This window comes from Pseudochaenichthys georgianus, chromosome 23, assembly GCF_902827115.2.
Source record: "Pseudochaenichthys georgianus chromosome 23, fPseGeo1.2, whole genome shotgun sequence".
NCBI classification, from domain to species: Eukaryota; Metazoa; Chordata; class Actinopteri; order Perciformes; family Channichthyidae; genus Pseudochaenichthys; species Pseudochaenichthys georgianus.
This window is the reverse complement of record NC_047525.1, coordinates 14,422,106-14,441,850: the sequence shown is the minus strand read 5'-3', so window position 1 is coordinate 14,441,850 and position 19,745 is coordinate 14,422,106. Positions and strand designations below refer to the sequence as shown.

General features: G+C 41.5%; 1 long non-coding RNA gene across 2 annotated transcripts in view; it reads left to right on the top strand.

The window, feature by feature from the left end:
* The window catches only part of LOC117468391 (uncharacterized), a 128,505-nt gene that overhangs the window by 4,739 nt on the left and 104,021 nt on the right, over positions 1-19,745 (top strand). The window contains exon 3 of one of the 2 annotated variants that reach the window (XR_004554488.2): positions 14,990-15,056. The exons of the other annotated variant lie outside the window; for it this stretch is intronic. This is a non-coding gene — a long non-coding RNA (uncharacterized lncRNA). Of the gene's footprint in view, positions 1-14,989; positions 15,057-19,745 lie in introns of those variants that run through there. 2 annotated transcript variants of the gene reach the window in all.

The following is a 19,745-nucleotide window of genomic DNA, read 5'->3' as shown; positions in this document are numbered from 1 at the left end:
TAAGCACTGCTGCACCATCGTCATTAGGCAATGATAATGATATTATTTAACAGGGGATGAGAGAATTAAGGAGGCGCGTTATCTGATGGCTAGTTTTGTTCACTGCCTCATTTCCTCATCCTCGGAAAATGTAGCGTTTCCCAGACGATAAGAATTGTTTTGCAATTGTAAAGATGCTTTAATAACAGCCACATCCATTTGGCTTTATTGCCTAAAAACATCATTACCCCAACTTTGTATTGTGTATTACATGGCTGGTTTGTTCTCCAAATAACAAACTAAATTGGGGTGTCAAAAAAAACGTGGAACATTGGTCTTGTTACGGCAAATGTAACCTAATCACTGCAGTAAATACATACGTATCTCCGTCTCACTCCCTCTGCCGGTTCCTCCTGATCACTAATTTATGATATAATTTAACAACATTTCTATATTTGTTCCGCTAAACACTTTGTATGGCATCAAATTACAGCTCACAAAAGATCATAGAAACCCAATATCATGCATCCTATTCTCAGCCAATCTGAATGGAGAGATTGTGTTTCTTTTCTTTTCCACTGCTTGGCTCCGAGTCCGGAGGGGGATAGATGACATTACTAAACACAAATCAGCCAATAGAATAAACAAACTCGGGGGATAAACAACAATGCAATCTCCATCTATGCGTAAACAATATGCAGCGTGCATGTGTGTGGCATCTCTTGATGAGATTGAATATGTGGAAATGATAAGCCAACCAAGGTAATCAATGGAGTAATGATGAGGGGGGGGTGTATAGGGTGAAATGGGGGCACCAGGTCCTATGACAGGCAGGCATCAATGGAATGTATAAAGCTCCTTGCCTGCCCTGTGTGTGTGTGTGTGTGTTTGTGCGTGGAGCAAAAGCGTGACAAACACGTCATTTCGTGTGCGAGAGAGATAAGCTCTAAATAATTGCGGTCTGACAGGCCTGAATAATGGCCAAATTAGACAGAAGGTGCACATTATTACGAGCGGCAAACATTCAAGGCTGGTTTAAGATGTAACTGGGCTTGATTAAGGCTCCGATGATGCCGATGATGGTGTTGCGAGACCCCCCACACCCCACCCTAATCCTATTTCCTGTCGTACCTTTCTCTCTTTCTTCTTCTTTCCCTGCGCATTAGCATTTCAGGCCGCTCCACTGAGTTACCTGTGGACGACCTCCTGTTGAGCTGCAGGCCACACACAGAGTAAAAGAGGGATGAGCAAAGAGAAAGAAGATGAGGGGGGTAATACAGCCAAGGCCGGTGATAATCGGTGGATAAAAAGAGCGATACAAGGTCGGGGAAAGGACGAGGAAACAGTTGAATGAAACTAGGTTTGTGTGAAAGGAGTGATGGCGGAGAACAGAGAGAAGATGGAGGACTGGGGGCTTTGATGTTGATCAGCTTTGGATGTGGTGTTTTGTCTGTGCTGTGGTTACGCCACGCTCTGGTAGAAAGATGAGAAAGGCCTTTTGGAAGGATTTGCTTGGTTAGTGCTTACCTGAGACCCAACCCAAAACAAGGAGCCTGTATCCACTATACGGATCAGAGCTGAGGCACAGCATGACCTAATGGCAGAAAGAGGCTGAACAATTACAGAATCAAGCATATCGTGGAGGGAAAACACCTTAAATCAGTTTCTCCACCTAATATAAACCTTTCATTCATTGCTTGTACCAATCTAAATGACATCAAAACGCATGGTGTTTTGCACTGTCCCCTTTTTAAAGAAATAGCTACAATTCCCTGTACAGTTAAACACATACAGGTTCCATAATTCAATTCTATAAATGTGTTTGTATTTCTGATTTAGGCTATTGGGGATTACTGAGCACAGCAGTATGTGATCTTGTAGCACAGTAATGTACATATCAGGTTTAGGTGGAGTTGCTTTTCTACAAATACAATCGAAATCTAGGCATTTAGGGCACTTTTAACATGGGAATTATGAACCTAAAGCTGTTGCTCAAAAAATCAGGACAAAAAAAACAATTTAAGAGAAAATATCATAGACCTCCTGATTGCATTATTTTGCAAGAGTAGCTGAACAGAGAGCTAAATAGGTTCTCCGATTTGTACATTTCGGTAATAAGAAGCTTATCTTGTCCTTTATTACAAAATAAATCAATTACTTTTACAACAACAGTGTGAATTCTATCTAGTGACCATTGTGTGGGAGTGCTTGAATGTGCAATCAGGGAGCATAAGTTGTATTGGCGGATCTCAGTGTGTTTTGAGGGTAGAGATTTTTTTTTTTTTTCGTGGGCTAGATAATTTCAGTTTTGGAGCAGAACTCTCCAAAATCACTTCAAACAGCCATCTGATATCACCAGGAGTGATCAGATCCAGATCACATCCATAATCTCCACGCTGATCATGGCCCGAGCAGACAGTTATCTGAGTGTTAGTGATTGGGAGATTAGTGTTTTTAAATGCTTATCTACGAAGACCTCCCTGAGGTAGTTTCTCTCCCAAAACCTCAGTTGTATCCCGCCGTCAAATCGGAGAGTCAGACACACAGATCAAACATGTTGGCTTTTGGGGGAGATGGGGGATGATGGAGGTTGGGGGGGCTCGAGTGGATCATGAACATAATCACTTGTTTATCACCAGAGCATCTTGCCAAATCAGTAAAGCACTGCTCTAATCACAATAACCAGAGCAGCTGCTGCTTTCCTCTGTGTGCATCTTAAACCTTTATGGGGTCAACATAGGGTTACAGCAGGTTTTTGAAAGCTGATAACAACCTAAAGATATGTATTTGGATAAAAATCTGCTTATATTTATTTCTTGCAATTGTATACATGTCTTTAACCATATCTCAAGGCATACTGATGTCGTTTTCTAAATAAAGTTAGAGGAGATCAAAATAAACTCTATTCAGAGATGTTGGATGTCTGATAATGGATTGACGGCTTAACATGAAAACTAGAAACTACTAATTTATACAGAGCTGTTTTATTTACACACTGTACGTTTTAGTCTGATCAATAGTGAAGTGATTTGTGGATATATTAAAGTAACTGTTACTGTATTCATTATGTCCTTTAGTTTTTAATAAGGAAATTCACTAAAACGTCCGTTACGCTTTTAAGCAACATGGTGGCTGCTGCCAATATACTTAAAATACAAGCAATACATCCTTTTGTTTAATATGATAAGAAAGTCACAAGAAAATCTTCCATAAAACGAAAACTGTCATGTTTATCACCGATATAATAAATATGCAGGAAATAAACCCTTCATCCTGCCAACCCCGTGGGCCAGTAGTGTGTAGTAGTAGTGTGTAATGTGTGTCTGAGCCAAGTGTATGTGACTCTGAGTGGTGTATGTGACTTTGAGTAAGAGTGTGTGTTTTTGTGTTTGGGATCAGGAGGAGATCAAATCCTCCATACACAAAAAGCTCCCTGCTATGTATCTACTGTCTTCATCTACCTTGGCGTGGTAGGAGATGTTCTAGTGCCAGTAGGATGGAGGGGAATCTCCAAACACTAAATAAGCCTTATCTGCTCCCAGAGCTCGGCTGAGATTAGGAGAGGAGTAAAGGAAGCCAGCGGAAACGAAAAGGGAAGCAAGGAAGACAGCATGAAGGAAAGGAGAGGAAACACTTAAAAAAAATACGTAGAAGGGGAAAGGAAAGAAGGCCAGCATTAAGAACATGGTAGGAAAAGGAATAAAGAGTAAAGAAAGCCCTTGTAAAATGAACTCAATAAAAGGATATGATATGAGGGAAGGCCTACACAGAGGACAGTTGCTCAGTTGAAAGAAATGTAATGGATTGCAAGCCTGTGGATAAAAAAAGGAGTGAAAGTCATTGGAAAGGGAAGGATAGGAAGGCAGTGGAATAAGAATGAAAGGAAACATGTCGTCAGAAAGGAGAAACATCTAGTGGAAGGAGAATAGAAGGAAAGCAGTGGACACAGAAGGAAGGCTTCCAGTGGAAGAGAAGGAAAGGAAGCCAAGGGATGGAAAAGGACATTAATCCAGTGTAAAAAGAAAGAAAAGGAGCCAGTGGTTAGAAAATGACAGGAAGCCAGTGGAAGTTGAAAGGATGGCAGTGGAAGGTAAGAGGAGGTGAAGGTAAAGGTACAAGAGGAGAATTGAGGCGAAGAACAGACATGCTAGATGGTTGTACTGGCTTCTTAACCAATTCTAAATACCCCATGCTTCATAACTCCCCAGTAAAGAGCGGCACAGTCTACCCAGCTTCCTCTTGGAAATGAGCCTCTGTAGAGAAGCTCTTGTTTTGAGTCCATTACCCAGACGAGGTGTGGGGTGAACGGGTGGCAAATGGGGGAATTTGGGAGTGCTTGGCGAGCCGGCACATGGGGAGAAAAGCCAGTTTGGGAAGCAGTGGTGGAACCACAATCTCTGGAGTCCATTCTGTCCCTGCCGCCCTGCGATCCCCACAGCAATTAAAGGCAAGGAGAGACAGGCCACTGGGGAGTCCAACACATCACGCCCACGAGGAGAAGCTCTCGGGCTTACGAACGCATGTCCTACATTCTGTACATATGGAAAGGTACAGAGGAAAAGACAGTGAGGGTGTGTGGAGTAAGATTTAGCTACAGAATCCCTGTAACAGTGGATCAGAGGAACTCGGAGAGTACATGTCGAAACAAACAATTGTTTGATTTTACTTTTATAACAAAACTTGAGAACTTCTTACTCAGTTTCCACTTCACTTTGGTTCTCATGTTGTTTACAGGGATACTTGTGCATTGCATACATCTTTAAATCTAGTGTATTTTTTCATCTCGTGGAACCATTCACATCTCATGAGAAGACAATTGAAGAAAAACTAAAACTTTCACACATTTGACAATAGAGTAAAACAGGAGAGTAAATTGTAGAGAAATCGCACCCACTGAATTCTCACTGTCAGATAAACAATTGCACCATTAACATAATACGTTTGTATCTTTCTCCCTTGTTGGATGTAACTCATAGAAGTTTTGATAATTTTTATCTCTGTTGTGTTTTCTTACTCCTACACTATTGAAAAAGAACACCCTCATCTGACCAATCGCAGAGTGATAGTGAGATTGTCTTCATCCTTCATCGTAGGATGATCCTAAATCCACATCACATCTCTCCTCACTCCCCCACTTTTCCCTTTTTAAGTTGAATATCACCACTCCATTCTTTGTCGGGGCTTTAAAGCGGTGCCAGTGACCACCCACTCCAACTCTTATTCCCTCTTCTTCCCCTCTCCTCCAATGTCCATCAGTCATTGTTCCCTTTCCAACCTCCTCCTCTCCTCTCTTTCCTCTTCTTTCCTCAACCCCTCCTCGGCTTTGATCTTGATTTCTCACCAGGAAATATCTACCACAGGGCCGTCTAGCTACAATAACATTCAATAAAAGAACACAAGGGTGGCCAAGACCGGACCACTGATAGCGCCAGGATTTATGGGCCCTGCTCGCCTGTTCGCTACACCCGGGCACTCACACACACACACACCCACACACACACACACACACACACACACACACACACACACACACACACACACACACACACACACACACACACACACACACACACACACACACACACACACACACACACACACACACACACACACACACACACACACACACACACACACACACACACACACACACACACACACACACACACACGCACACGCACACATTACCAAGCATTCTCTGTATGTTATTTGGTATTATAAGTATCTTGTATCCTCTCACTCTTGATTTTATTTTAATCAGCACAGTATTAAAAAAACTTCTTATACGCTTCTGGCAAGTCTACCATTTTAGATATTCAAGCCTTTTCCTTATTGTCCAAATGTTCTATCTTTACAGACACATTTTACATGTGGTCTACTCACCTTAACCAAATGATACAGTGGTTATTCATTTTCCATTTTGAGATAACAAATTGTCCCATTTTAAAGATATTGATACCTGGCTCACAATTTCTGCAATCAGCAACTCTTTATTTTGTGTTTGAAGGTTCTTGTTTCATCAAAGAAACTTTGTAATCTTGTTTGGGCTTTGTTCTTTTATGCTTTAAAAAGCACTTGCTTTGGCAGAAGCAAACTACATCAATTCAAACACAGCTTGCACTGTAGTTGTTGTTGACACTTGTCTCAATCCCTTTTGTTCCAATGTCCATATCACCCGCCCACTGCACACTGATGCCTGTCCAAACAGGACTACAAATGGCTGCCGTCCCGCACTCTTTAACATGGTGTGGGACTGTGCACTGCTCCTCAGCAGGCTCTCAAAATCCACTGTGACCATCGCTGTCCGACCGGACAAGAAAAGGCCGCGTCCCCCTTATGCCTCAACCCCGAGGGCTGGAACCAAGTGTGACGCCGCTATCCATAAACCGGTGGGGTATCAGCCCCACTGCGCCAACACTCCTTCGGCCGGAGCATCGCTGTTACGGGACGCACCTCTGGGATTCGTTCCCTGTCCCGCTTGCGCTCCTGCTGCAGTTATCTGCTCAGGGCCAGGGAGCAGGAACAAGCGTGGGACTGAGGGGTTGGACTGGGGTAGGGGGGGCAGCACCGATCCATTTTAGGACGGTGAAGGATCATCATTGTCTCCCGTCTCACCCTGTCACTTACTATTACCAAACAACTGGCAGACATCATGTGCGTTTCTATGTGTGTGTGATTCCACAAAAACAGTACTGGATGTGTGGTCTTGGCATCCAAGTCGCACACACGCACTTTACAAGTGATCGCACACTCTCTCATACAAACCCACACTCTCCATACACAGACAGTGTCACCACAACAGGCGCTTCTCAGCAAACCTACACATCGGATTGAAAGTGGTGCAGTTCTTCCTAGCAGACTGTGTGGGAAGGACAGAGCCACAGGCACTAAGTGTCTCTATAGCCCATGTGAAATCACATGTAGGCTGCGATGAGCCTCCAACCATACCAGGCACAATCACATGGAGAAACAGAGGGAGCTTTAGAATACCACCAATGATAGCAGCATGGCACAGCATGCCTGGGCTGTCTTCATGTTAAGGCCTTTTTCTTCACTGTTCCAAAGTATTCACCACTTAAAACAGATTAAGAGCTTGGGAAATAAACAGGCCTGATGCTACGAAGTGGGGAAACACAGGAGGAGGGTTTCGGGAATTAGGGAGCAGGACGAAAGGGAAAGAAGCCTTTCAGCAGATAATGCCTCAAGAAGCAATCAGGATTGTTTCCATATTAAGGCTCTCTGTGATGAAGCAGATGAACAAAACGGGGTGGAAAAAGTAAATTTGCCTGATGGAAAGTAGCTAGGTTTTGTTATTTGAGATCTTAAAAAGCTCAGTTTAAATTTTTTTAAAAAACAACAATAAGATTGTTAAATGGTGTCCACTGTAGTTTTTGGTTGCTGTACACTAGCTTCTCTTAATCATATATTTTAACGGTAAGACCATTTTCTTTGACAATTTCTCATTCTGTTCTGGAGATGGAGGAGGTGACTGTGCTGAAGCTGTCCAGCCATGTCCCCATCCTCTTTGTCCACATTTTCCTGTTCAGTGGTCTTTCTGTTGGGAATGCTAAGATTGGGAGAATTGGATCAGATTAGACTTGTAGTTCCTGTGGGATGTATTGATGTAATGGTTTGCCATTTTCAGCCCGTTATTTGTCCGGAAATAAGCCGTCAGCGCTGTCCACATTTACAATGTCGATTCTTTACTTTATAAGGACACCTTTGATCACATTATGGATCCAATACCACGGCCACCCACCACAAACAAAAATACTTGCTAAAATAAATCATTGTTTATTTATTGTTGGTTGAACTCCCTGTTGGGTAAGTTTCACCAGTAAAGAGCTGACTGATAACATGAAGCAACCAATGAAAAGCCCAATATACTGTATATTGTGCACTAATCAAAAATGGTTAAACTGTTGACTGGAATTTAATTTCGTTTGACCCTTTACACAATTGTAAAATGAGATGGGGAATATTTTTGTCGCCCATTCATGCAAGTAAAAGTATTTTCTACACAGACAAATAAGGTGACCTTAGAGGACTTCCAAGGTTTGCATGGGAGTTAAGTTATTTCAATTGATTTAGCAGTGCAGAAGGAGAGCATTACTGTATCTTGTTTTACTGTATGGATTTCTTCCATAGGTTTAACATAGAGAGTTATGTGGCTTAAATTATAATTCAGTGACATTTCGGTAATAACTAGTATTAAAGTAGTTGGCACACACTTCTGGCTTCAAACAAACACATCATGTTCAAAAACAGCATCACCCTCTCCTAACCCAGTTAAGTTGCCAGACAAACGTTTGACTCCGGCTGTGAAATTCTGTTGTGGTCAGCATTCTGTAAAATGGGATTCGACAGAAAGGGGAAAATCGGGTCGGATCGGATCTCAGCCAAAAACCTCTGCTAAAGCTGGGAGTTTTGAAGCAGTACACTCTGACCAACACAAGAGAAAAGACAGTTGGAAAGTGAGGGGGAGGCCTAGCAAGTGAACAAAGTGAAGGCTGCTGTTAATCCCTCATTGATTCAGTCATGCTTTTCTTAAATCTGTGCATTGGGGACCAGCAGAAAACTTCTTTAAAATAACATTTAACTAACTTGCCATAATGATGGTGATGATAATGGAGAATGCCACCAGCGAGCGCGGTGGGCGTTATTGTGCCTCAGTGGCCCCCCTACTGCTTTGATTTGCACAAAAGATGTGAGAGGGAGGAAGATGATTACCATAACAAACACACACTTGCAGAGGCACTCTTCCCCAGGGAAGTGTCAGTCTAAGTGGGAGAGTATGTTGACATTTATAACCATCTGGGGGGGACATGGTCGCTATTTCTCAGCTGTTTAACTTCAATTAGGGAAGGAAAGAAGGAGAAGAGGCAAGAGGGGGGGAAAGGGAGGCATGGGGACGACTTGTTACTGAATGGTTAAGTGGCTGCAGAATAGGCGCTAAAGGGGAAACACATTTATGGGTGTCTTCTAAAGAGTTTGCATTGTGCCCTGGCCTTTGTGGCTTCACATTGATGGAGGACTGCTGATAGCTATAGGAGATTATGTATTGACGGAGGATGTTAATGTGGACCTGGACCTCTTTTTGCAAAGAGTGATTACACTGGCGAGGCCTCACACTGCCTGGAAGTTACATCCATTCACCTGAAAGCCAAACAAATATCTCAGTCCTTTCTTTTTTTAAGGTCAATGTCAGAATACCGCCGGCCAATAAATTGAGATGGTAGATCCCGGGGGACTCGGACTATGAATGAAAGACAGACAGAAAGAGGCAGAAAAAAAGCGACCCATAATAAAATGATGAGGATGAAAAAAAAAGGTCCTATTGGACAGGAAATAAAGTGTGCTGTCAGTCAGTAGCCGCAGCGCTGCCAGAGTCACATCTCCCAGGTTATTGGTTATTGTTTACTCCACTCTGAAAAGGTTAGAGGTCACAGCGACCACATCTATTTTTCTCTCCCACCCACCGCACCATTCTTCTCACACAAGGAGGAACAAAGAGCGACGGCGAGGGCGGTGGAGGGAGAGGGATGGGGTGTGTGGTTGGAGGGTGAGTTGGTGGCAGTGGTGGATGAGGGGGAGTGGAATTAGAAAAAAAATATATAGAAAGGGAAAGCAGCGATCAGACAGCGCTGATAAGGAGAGGAGGCGGGGGCTGGGTGTTGCTGTGCGCTTTTGGGGGTCGGCGGCTGTGGTGGTGGTGGGAGGATGGAGTAAGGGGGGGTGATGTGTGTATTCAACTCCGGGCTGACTCCTCTTATGCTAATACAGCCAATTTCCTCTTTTATTTCATTTCTGGAGCCGAAATCTGCGATCTGCGATAAGGTTGCCGTGGCGACCGCCTGTTCCCCGGGCGGATGCGGGCAGCCGTGTGATGGAGATGTGTAAGTCGGCGGGAGCAGCAGGGAATGAATAATTTAAAACTCCACCAAGCTGGAGAGATAAGAGGGAGCAGGGCTGAGGCCTCCCTCTCTCCCTCACCCTTCCCCACAATCCATCTCTCCACCTCACCCTTTCTAACTCTCAATCCCTCCTTCCCTCTGCTCCTTTTTTCCTCCCCTCTCTTTCACTTTCTACTTCTCTCCACGGACATCTAAGGCTTCATTCTCCAAAGCAAGCTGACCTCCAAGGTCAAGGGCATGATGGGTAATTGAACCAGCGGTTTGGCTAGGCTGGGATCAGGCCTACGGGTGATGCAGTAAAGACAAGAGTGGGTTATGGTGGTGATGGAAGGCCTACTCGTTCCAATTCAATATTCCTGCTGCCCGATTTTAACATGATTTATTCTGCGCTCCGGCTGCCAAGTATTGCGAGCATTCGGGAAACTTTGTATACTTCAAGTTAAGCCCACTTGGCTCGTGTCACTCTTACATTAGTCAGAGGAACAACAACCGCTCTCCAGCAAACAATGGCCCAACACTTGAATGTAACACATGTTTAGAATAGTTGTCTGTTCCAGCTCAGTGGTCCTCCTATGTAAACACACTGAGGCTGCAATATCCTGAGGTGTGTGTGTGGCATCAGGGTGGGGTTTGCACAGGTGAGGTAGTTGCGTATCAAAAGAACATTTGCACGTTAAAAAAACTGTTAAGGAAATCATCTGTTGCTGATTTACTAGGTGTGTGTGAGTCGGTTTCGATGTTCACTTGTGCCTTTTTAATTACTAGTAAGGATAACTAAGCTTGAAACATTGTGTGGTACAGAAATGTAATATGTACAGTGAGTCATGTACTTGTTATGTACTTGCACTGCAAGTATTGCCACCTCTGTTCTAGCACGTATTGTTCTTTTCACGTGATGACATTCGTTTGACTGTCCTTCTGTAAAAACGTACTAGTGCAGCAGATTCAAGGCTAAGCATTACAACATTTGCAATCCTGTTGAGTAGTGTATGGTCAACACGACAGCTGTTTGGGGATATTGTTTAAGCTTCGTCAAAAATCAAACCACATAATAATGATTTCTCCAGGATGAACCGATAAGCTTAGTGGGCGAGTAAGGGTGGGGAAGTCAGCGTGTACTTCGAGAGACATTGGTCTTTTCATCAGATCAGACTTAAAGATAAATACTGCAATATCATACAAATTATGATTTAAAGATTCGAGTACACAATAGCAGCAATAAAGCAGAATGCAAGAGCTGTTGCTGTTTCAGTAACAGGTTATATCTTGAGTTTTGTTTGACTGAATTGCCTTTTACTTCACTGATGCTACAACTATTGTTTTTCAGAAAAAGATTGATAAAATAATGCCAGACTTTGTGGCTTTCTCCAACGTAGTGAATAAAACACTTTACATCACAGAATTAGTTGATGCCAATAGTGGGCACAATACCCACAGTGTCAGAAGGTCCTAGAGAGGATTATGCTTTTTATTTAAGATGTGTTGGCGTCAATCATGCAGGTCACTGGTCCTGTGGATGTGTTACGTTACACCCTCGACTCCTGTCTGTCTGGCCCGCCAACCTGTTTTCATTCCATAGCCGTAGCATGAGGCTTTATCGCCATGGAGATAAACCCGGGTTATAAACACCCTGCGGGTCACGTCCAGGTGAGGGGTTCACAACGAGGTGTGGCTGGCCGACACCCCCCCCTCCCTGGGTGTAGAGACCTGTCCTAAAGAGACACAAGTGGAGGGAAAAATCTGAACAAAAAAGCTGATTCATAAACAAGCCACACAGGGCGCCCGCACAGGTAATCTCAGCCCAAGCGTGAAGCCTTCATCCCCATGGCGCCAACAGGCTATCCACCCCCCCCCCCCCCCCCCGCCACACACATGAAGTTGAGAGTGGTCATTTATATAGTTTAGCAAACTTCATAAAGTTGCACGTAGTCCATCTGAGCACCTGCTTTCATCTCAGCCCACATCCTCTGTTACATCAAGGGGATAAGGAAATTGTTTTGTCTGCCAAGTGCAACATTTCACATTCCTCCCTCTGACCCGTCCCGCTCGCAAGGAAACCCACGGCGCAACACGTACGCTCGGCAACAAACACGCAAACAAACTAGCTTTGAAAAAAGCCCCAACATGTAGGTTGCTCCTTTTCTGCACAAAACACCTGCAGCTCCTCCACCCGACACATGGTGGCACTATGTACTTATTAGAGACCTGCAGCCTGGGTCCCCTCCACCCTCCCTTGAACATAAAGTCAAGCAGAACAGGGGTAAACACACACACACACACACACACACACACACACACACACACACACACACACACACACACACACACACACACACACACACACACACACACACACACACACACACACACACACACACACACACACACACACACACACACACACACACACACACACACACACACACACACACACACACACCTACCTAGCAGATACTCCAGATTACATTGATAATACCAAAAATATTGGCCCATAGAAATAATACAACACAGAGATAACAGAATGCTATCTGGTTTGATCATGATACCACAACTAAACGCAGGCAGAATATCAACTCTCGCAAACAAGAAATAAGAAACTGGGCCTCACGTCACTGGAATGACAAAATAAAACAAGACTGACACCCTCTATCTGACACAAGTGAAACCCAGTATCTCCAAAAAAGCCGTTGTCTTGATGCGCCCGATGAAAATTACTGTGGATTTTCCAAGTGTTAAAGTGTTGCAGCTTCTCTATGTGAAGCCATGTAAATTAAGAGGCTTTCAGAGCTGCGTGTGAGCAAATATGATTTCATTAAACAGGATATGGGCTCTTTTCTGATGGCGGCTAATCTAGATTAAGGTTTGTCTGGGTTTTCACAAATAGATGTTGGAAGAATCAAGCAAATTAAATACACCCAGTCATCAAATCTATTCAAACAGGGTCAAAATATAGAGGAATTTCTGTCTTTATTCAAACATTATTATCTCTTTAATTAAATCATTCCCAAATTATTGCTCTGTTGAAATTGTAATCTATATAAAGGCATAATAATAACTTTAATATATTTGTTTTAAATGGGGAGATTTGCCTGCATGGGATGCACATCAATCTGTTTTATTGAAAGGCACTGGTAGATTTACATTTGTTTAATTATGGAAGCTCGCGATCGTCTCTATCTGAACTGCAAGTGTGGAAAAAGAATTGTAGGGCCTCAATTAAATCTGATGTTAATTAAATCTGATCTTGTTTTGTGTATTAATCAAGCGGCAATTTTAATCTAGTGAATACACAGACTGTAATAAGAAATGTGGATATAGAGGGAGAGCAAGAATTATTTTAATTTCATGCTTGTGATGAATGTTTTTTTTGTCATTTTTTCCTTTAGCTGACTTGCATTAGTTCCTCATCCCCTGCCTCCCCCCTTTCTCTCTTTTTATGCAATCTGAGCATCAGATCCATCCAGTGGTAAATGTGTGCACACATATAAAGAGAATGTGAAACAGCTTGCAAGAATAGGCCTACATGCAGTGAGGTGTCTTAATAACTTCTGCTGAGTTATTATGTGGAGAACTCTTCTAAGGAGAGGCTTTTTAAAAATTAATATTCATATGTGAAGGGTAATTTTCCCCAAAGAGCGCAAAGAAGGGAGGCTTTTTCACATGTAAGTGCTTAGATCTTCTATTTTTTGTTTGTTAAATATATCCTTAACCTAATCTGTACTTCTGTTTGTGCATCCTACAATGAGTGTGTGCGCACGTGTGTGTTGGAGTGTTAATTATGTTTGCATCAGCATTAAACCTCACTCTTATCAGATGTACTGTTCCTTTTCAGGGGCAGCTTCTTGGTAGAGTGACACCAGAGATAAGTGGGAAAATTTACTCTGTGGTCAGCAACTCTTTCCGCAGATACAAACACTTTATTTCCTCTGGTTATTTTAAGCAAATGTTCCTCCTGAATGCAGAGATAGGGAGGGAAACACAACCTCTATCCAAACCACATTAGGCTAATTAACAAACTCATTTAAAGCCGGAGAAATATTGATTGCCATACATTTGGAGACGTGGAGGATGGAGGTGGCAGCAGAGGCGAGGGGGAGGAGGAAGTCAGGGGAAATAAATAAATAAGAGTCTGGCAGGTGTATGTAAATTGTTTGTTGGCAATGGAGAAATTTAAATTACAGTTCAATCAGAGAGGAGGAGAGGGGGAAGAGAGTGGTGAGCACCCTGTGATTTCCCGTCTCCACGCTTAGTTGATATTTCACTGGGTGAGGATTGAGCGCTACGGGTGCATTTCACACCCTGAATGAGAAAGGCAATCTCGCTCAGCCGACTAGAACAATAATTAGAATGGAGATTAAATAAAAATAATTAGAAAAAGTTCATCTAGTTTTGATGTATTAATTATTCCGCCCCTGCTTTATTCCAATTCTAATTATCTGCTTCAGTGAAAATGCCAAGATTTTCTGTGAGTCATAAAAAATTACATTCATGTAATTATGTCAGCAATTTGGGGGGAAGTCAGCTAAGCAGAGCGTCGGCTCTCTACTTCCCCCCAGTTTAAAGTAAGTAACTTCTTACTACTTATAACTTATAAGTTAATACAGACCCTTTCAAGCCAGGGGTATAAATAATAGAATGCAATGGGAGATTATTTACTCTTTAAATGAGGAGCTGCTCTCTCTGCTCTCACACTTCCCGCCTTCACACTCACATGCTCCGCACATCACAATGAAAACAAGACGAGTTTTTATCCATTCTTGGTCAGTAGATAATAATTTGCATATAAATGGAAATATTTATTGTGACAAAAAAAGAAGGAAAGGGAGATGTAGGAAGTAATATGCTCATTTTTCAAAAACTCATGGGGCCCAACTGTGATATCTGTATTTTAGGAGTCAAGCAGTTTAAAAAATAAGACGAACTGAATCTTAAAAAAAAGAAGAAATAAATAAATAGCGGGAGAAGAAAGGGAGAGGGGAGCCAAGGGAACCTTTTAAGATGTTTACTACACAAATGGAGTCTCCAGAGAAGACAGCGTTCTGATGAAATATGAGAGATAGCTGTCGACATTCTGTACTTTTCTCCTGGCGGTGTAGATGGAGGCAGGCTGGCTGGAGGACTAAGCTGTAATGACTTCCCTTCCTCCACCTGACTCACCGGGGGAAACCAATAAAGTTACAAAAATAAACTTTACAGATGTGGAAAATGTATTGGCAAGATAGGAAGTAGGTGACTGACTACACTTAAAAATAAATGGAATATTGAAGGTGGGGGAAAAAAAGGTAAAGTAAGAATCTTCAAAAAAATTCTGATGCAAATGTAAACACACATTACATTTATTTTATCCACACTGTAAAGTGATACATAAAAGTGTGAATATCTTTTAAAAAAAGTGATAAGTCACACAAGGTGGCATGGAAATGCCAACCTTGGCTTACACACTAATCAGTCGGACTCTTTGAAATGCAGAAAATACCAAATGTCATGTTCGGAAGGCTGCATAAAAATAGAGCAAAGATGTAAAACGGACTGTCATTGAAGTCATCTTGGTTAGTTTTGTGTCTGCTCTTTTGTTAGTGAAATTACCATTCATAAGCAGCTTTTTAAATGGGTGAGGTACAAAGCCCTACATTAAGAAAGTACAGACTTTCTATTTCCTTTTTTTCATCAACCTTACTGTTTGAATTCATTACATTATAACCAGCGTGGTGCAATAGATGTGTGCACTGCTGCTGGGGCTCCTATGTGGAACGAATATGCATTGAAATAAAATTGATGTATGTATGTACACAGTGCAGATGTGATTGTGGAGGTGCGGGATGCATGTTAGCCTAAACTGATTTAAATGGATAGGAAACAGGAAGAGGGGTAGAGTATTACACACTGGCTCGTTCTGGTACAGCAGAGATGTTAGCGTGCTTGCTCCCCATGTAATGGCTTCACATGAGCATACATACATATGAAGCCCCACAGCAACCAGCTCTGAACAGATAAGGAATAAAGCTCTTTCACTTTTATTTCCTTTTTAGAAAAAACCCAGCAGTGACTCCAGCTGTCTCCCTGTTCCCATCCGCGCAATATTGTTTCCATTTTCTAGTTTTAAACGTTTGTCCCAAGTTTGTGAGGTGGATTTCACAGTCAGACAGTGGGTTTAAAGATTAAGTTAACATGTGAAAAGAAAAGGTTTTGACAGTCGAAGCCAACATGTTGTCCGATAGTATTCAGGTTTTAAATGTGACTTATGTCAGGGAAAATTACTTCCTTTTTGGTTTGTCATTATGGAAAATGACAATGGTAACATTTCTTAAAAAGGAATCAAATATTTCCTGCTAGTGTTCTTACATTTGTCCATTTTCAGAACTAAGAACGTTTAAATATATTCTCATTTAATCGTATTGTACACTTGGGCAATCATGGGAATTTTGAATAGGAAACGTTTTTTGACAGAAGAAGCTAGCATTTTGTGCTTCAGAATGTACCTCACATCTTGTTACTGGAACAGTATCTAATCAATCAAAGCATGGTCATTGAAACATTTTTAAACAAGGGATTTAGTATGTTGTGGTTATATTTTTATATTTGTACATTTTCAGCACTTCAATATATTCAAAACTTAAATATATTCCGCCTTTACTCATACCTTGTCTCTATGATAACAATTAGATGACATAAAACATTTCCATCAACACACATACTAATATTCTTAGACAATGATATGAATGTTTTTAATAGAAATAGTTTTACCTGTGCATTAACTCTGCAAATTCACTATCGGTACACAATTCTTACACAATAAGGGTCCATTGAAACATATGCAAATCTCAGTATCACCAATTTCACCTTGACATACGTACAACAGATATCCGTCTTACCGTTACATGTTTTTGATCTAAGACATGCACAATCTAGCTATTCTGATGAAAAATTATAATCTGACATGTGAAAAGCATTTTTACCACAGAACTGTGCATTTCACAGAGATATTTCTCGTTCTGTGAAGCCTTGTACTTTCTCATTTGGTTTCTTTTCTTTCGGCCCTCTATCTGTGTCTTGCATCTGCTGAGGAGACACCATGTACTGCAGGACTGCTGCTTATCAGTCTGATCAATGCAAGCAGGAAACATACTGATTAGAATATGAACAGACCGCAGAGAGGAAAATATGGTCACACACACAAAGACACACAGGCAAGGCAGCCCAAGCCGCTAAGTTTGCGAAATATTTGTCTTTTCTCTTTGCAAATGCAATTATTCTGATTGAATTTCACAGTAAGACCACATGCTATACAGTTCACTCTTAATATATGAACAAGACCAAGTGTAATTCCTGACTTCAGTCAGGATTGAGTCAATTGGAAGACAAAAAAACTTCCAATTTACAAGCATTGTGAAAAGCTAAAATGCAGTTTTTAAAGAAGTCCAAAAGCTTAACTGCATTCTCACTACCATTGTTAAAGTTCCAAACATTGACTTTTGGCTGTGCAAACAATGCTCGACTGAAGCAGCTGTGAAACAATGATACTCTGACTGGATTTGGGCAACATGAACTTGATGATTCGTGCTTTAAGCCACTTTGTGTTGTTGATTTCTTATGGGCTATTTATTTAGTTTGAGGTCATTCCTTATATTTGTTTTACTTGTGCAATAGCCATTGCTTGCTTATTTTTTTTGTTTCATGTCAAATGTATCAGCATATATTGGATATATAGTATTTATATACTGTACACTTTGGCAGCCAACAGTGCCCTCTGAGGCAGCTTCAGCTTCCTTGTGGGAATGTCAAAGTGTGTTTGTATTTGTTTGTTCAAATCTGTGCGTATTTGTACTTCAGTTATTAACCTCATTAAGATGCAGATTAAAGGAGGGAGCAGTACAAGCCCTGGTCCGTAAGTTGTGTTGACTTACCTGGGACCTCCCGCAGGAAATCTAGCTAACATTGTGTAGCAGGGCCAAGAAAAACATGTGCTTTAATAGGAATCATTATTAATATACTGTAGAATTTATATTTAAAATGAGATTTACTGAAAGGAAACCGTGTTTGTCTTTGTTCAGTGATAATCTATGAAATGTATGAAGGCACGCTAGATGTTAACAACTATTAATAAAGAGATCTAAAAGTCATGTTAAATATAAATGAAACTGTCATCAGTTTTTTTTAATATTTGGAGCGACAAGTTCGAAAGTCCAGTGGTGAAGATTTCGTGTTGAAAACGTTATTAAAAGTAAGTAGCACGAAATCAGCGAGCACAGGGTCTGTTGACGCTTGAATATGGTCCATTATGATGTGAATTCATTTGAAAAAGACATAAATAAAACTTCTCCTTTTCCAAAGCCTCACTTCCTTGCCCTTGCCAAGAAACATGGCTATTATTTTCTCAAAAATATCCATTAACAACAATCAGCAAACACATAAATTCCCAGCTGAGCAGCCAACAAAAACACAACGCAATCAATCCAATTTCTTTCCCTGAAAAATCCCTGCTACAAATTACTGCCACCCATTATTATTAGGGCTGCCATTTTGACTGTTACAAACCAGAATCAAAGATCGTATCTGAAAGACAACTTCCTGTTGTGGGACCGGGCATACTGCTTTCTGTTGTTATTGTTTCTGCGCAACAATCTTCTCGTATATCCAGATAGGCGGCACATAAAACCATGTGCAGAGCATTTTATGACAGATTTCTGACTTGAGAAAGAGTCATAATGGCGAGTAGTGTTTGCTTTAGATTGCTATTTAAAGCCAGTTGTCTTTGGCCAACAGAAGGTGCAAAGTGGGGGGATTGAAAAAGGGGGCTATCAATTACTGACCCCAATGGTCAACCTCCTGACTCATATGGACTCCCATTTTCCACACACAGAGCCACAGGTTAAGTCTGGGGTTTTGGAAGGTTCCCAGGGTGAACATTAATTTCTTAATGCATTTTGGATCCCATGGGGGCTGTCCTCAAGAGTAGGCCACACGGGACCACTCTGCCAACTCTCATAATAGGATTGAGTGATTGTAAAGTATGTGATGCAAGTGTGTGTGCATTTGTGTGTGTGTGTGTGTTTCATCTTTGTAGTTCAAATGTACTTTTTTTAAAAAAACCTCCTGTATATTTCTTCTTTCTTGGATTTCCCCCCCATTTTAGCTTTTTTTTAAATATCACACTTGCGTGTGTGTGGTCGACGTCTATGTCGTGTAAAGGAAAATAAAGCCGTCATTAATTAGCAAGGTTCAGTTCCTCTTGGAGGTTTGTTATTGCTATGTCTGAAGCGGGAGGGAGGCAGACGGCTAATTGATCGACAGGCTCTCTGGGACTCGGTAATGATAATCAATATTGACACATGTTTCCTGCCCTCGCCATAAGTCATAAACATCCCCACGCAGGCAGCTCCACGGACGGCTGAGTGTGTGTACGTACGCCTGTGGCGCACAAACAAAAACAACCAGCATATTCAAATTTAGAATGGAGACGAAATGGAAAATGTCTGCACAGACAAGCTTTGGACCTGTTTTGGATTCAACTACAGATAAAGGTTTAGTCTAAAAATAAGATCTGGTACTTTTTATTCCAGTCGACATTACTTGTATGATGATTTTAATTTGATAAACCAGCATTCATTAAAAGAGCAATTTGATGCAGAAAAACCAAAGATGGTTTCTTTTTGATGCAACCATTCTGTTGTTTCACTGCCAGAGGCAATGACATGTTACTTTAATACTGTGAAATGTCCCCCCTTACTATATATTTTTGAATAGACCCTTAGAAAATGTTGGTCTATGTTTTTGTGGTTACATGTACAAATATTTTACTTTTTTTTTTCATATTTCTGTAACACTTCAATAAAGGCATCTGCTTTGTCAACA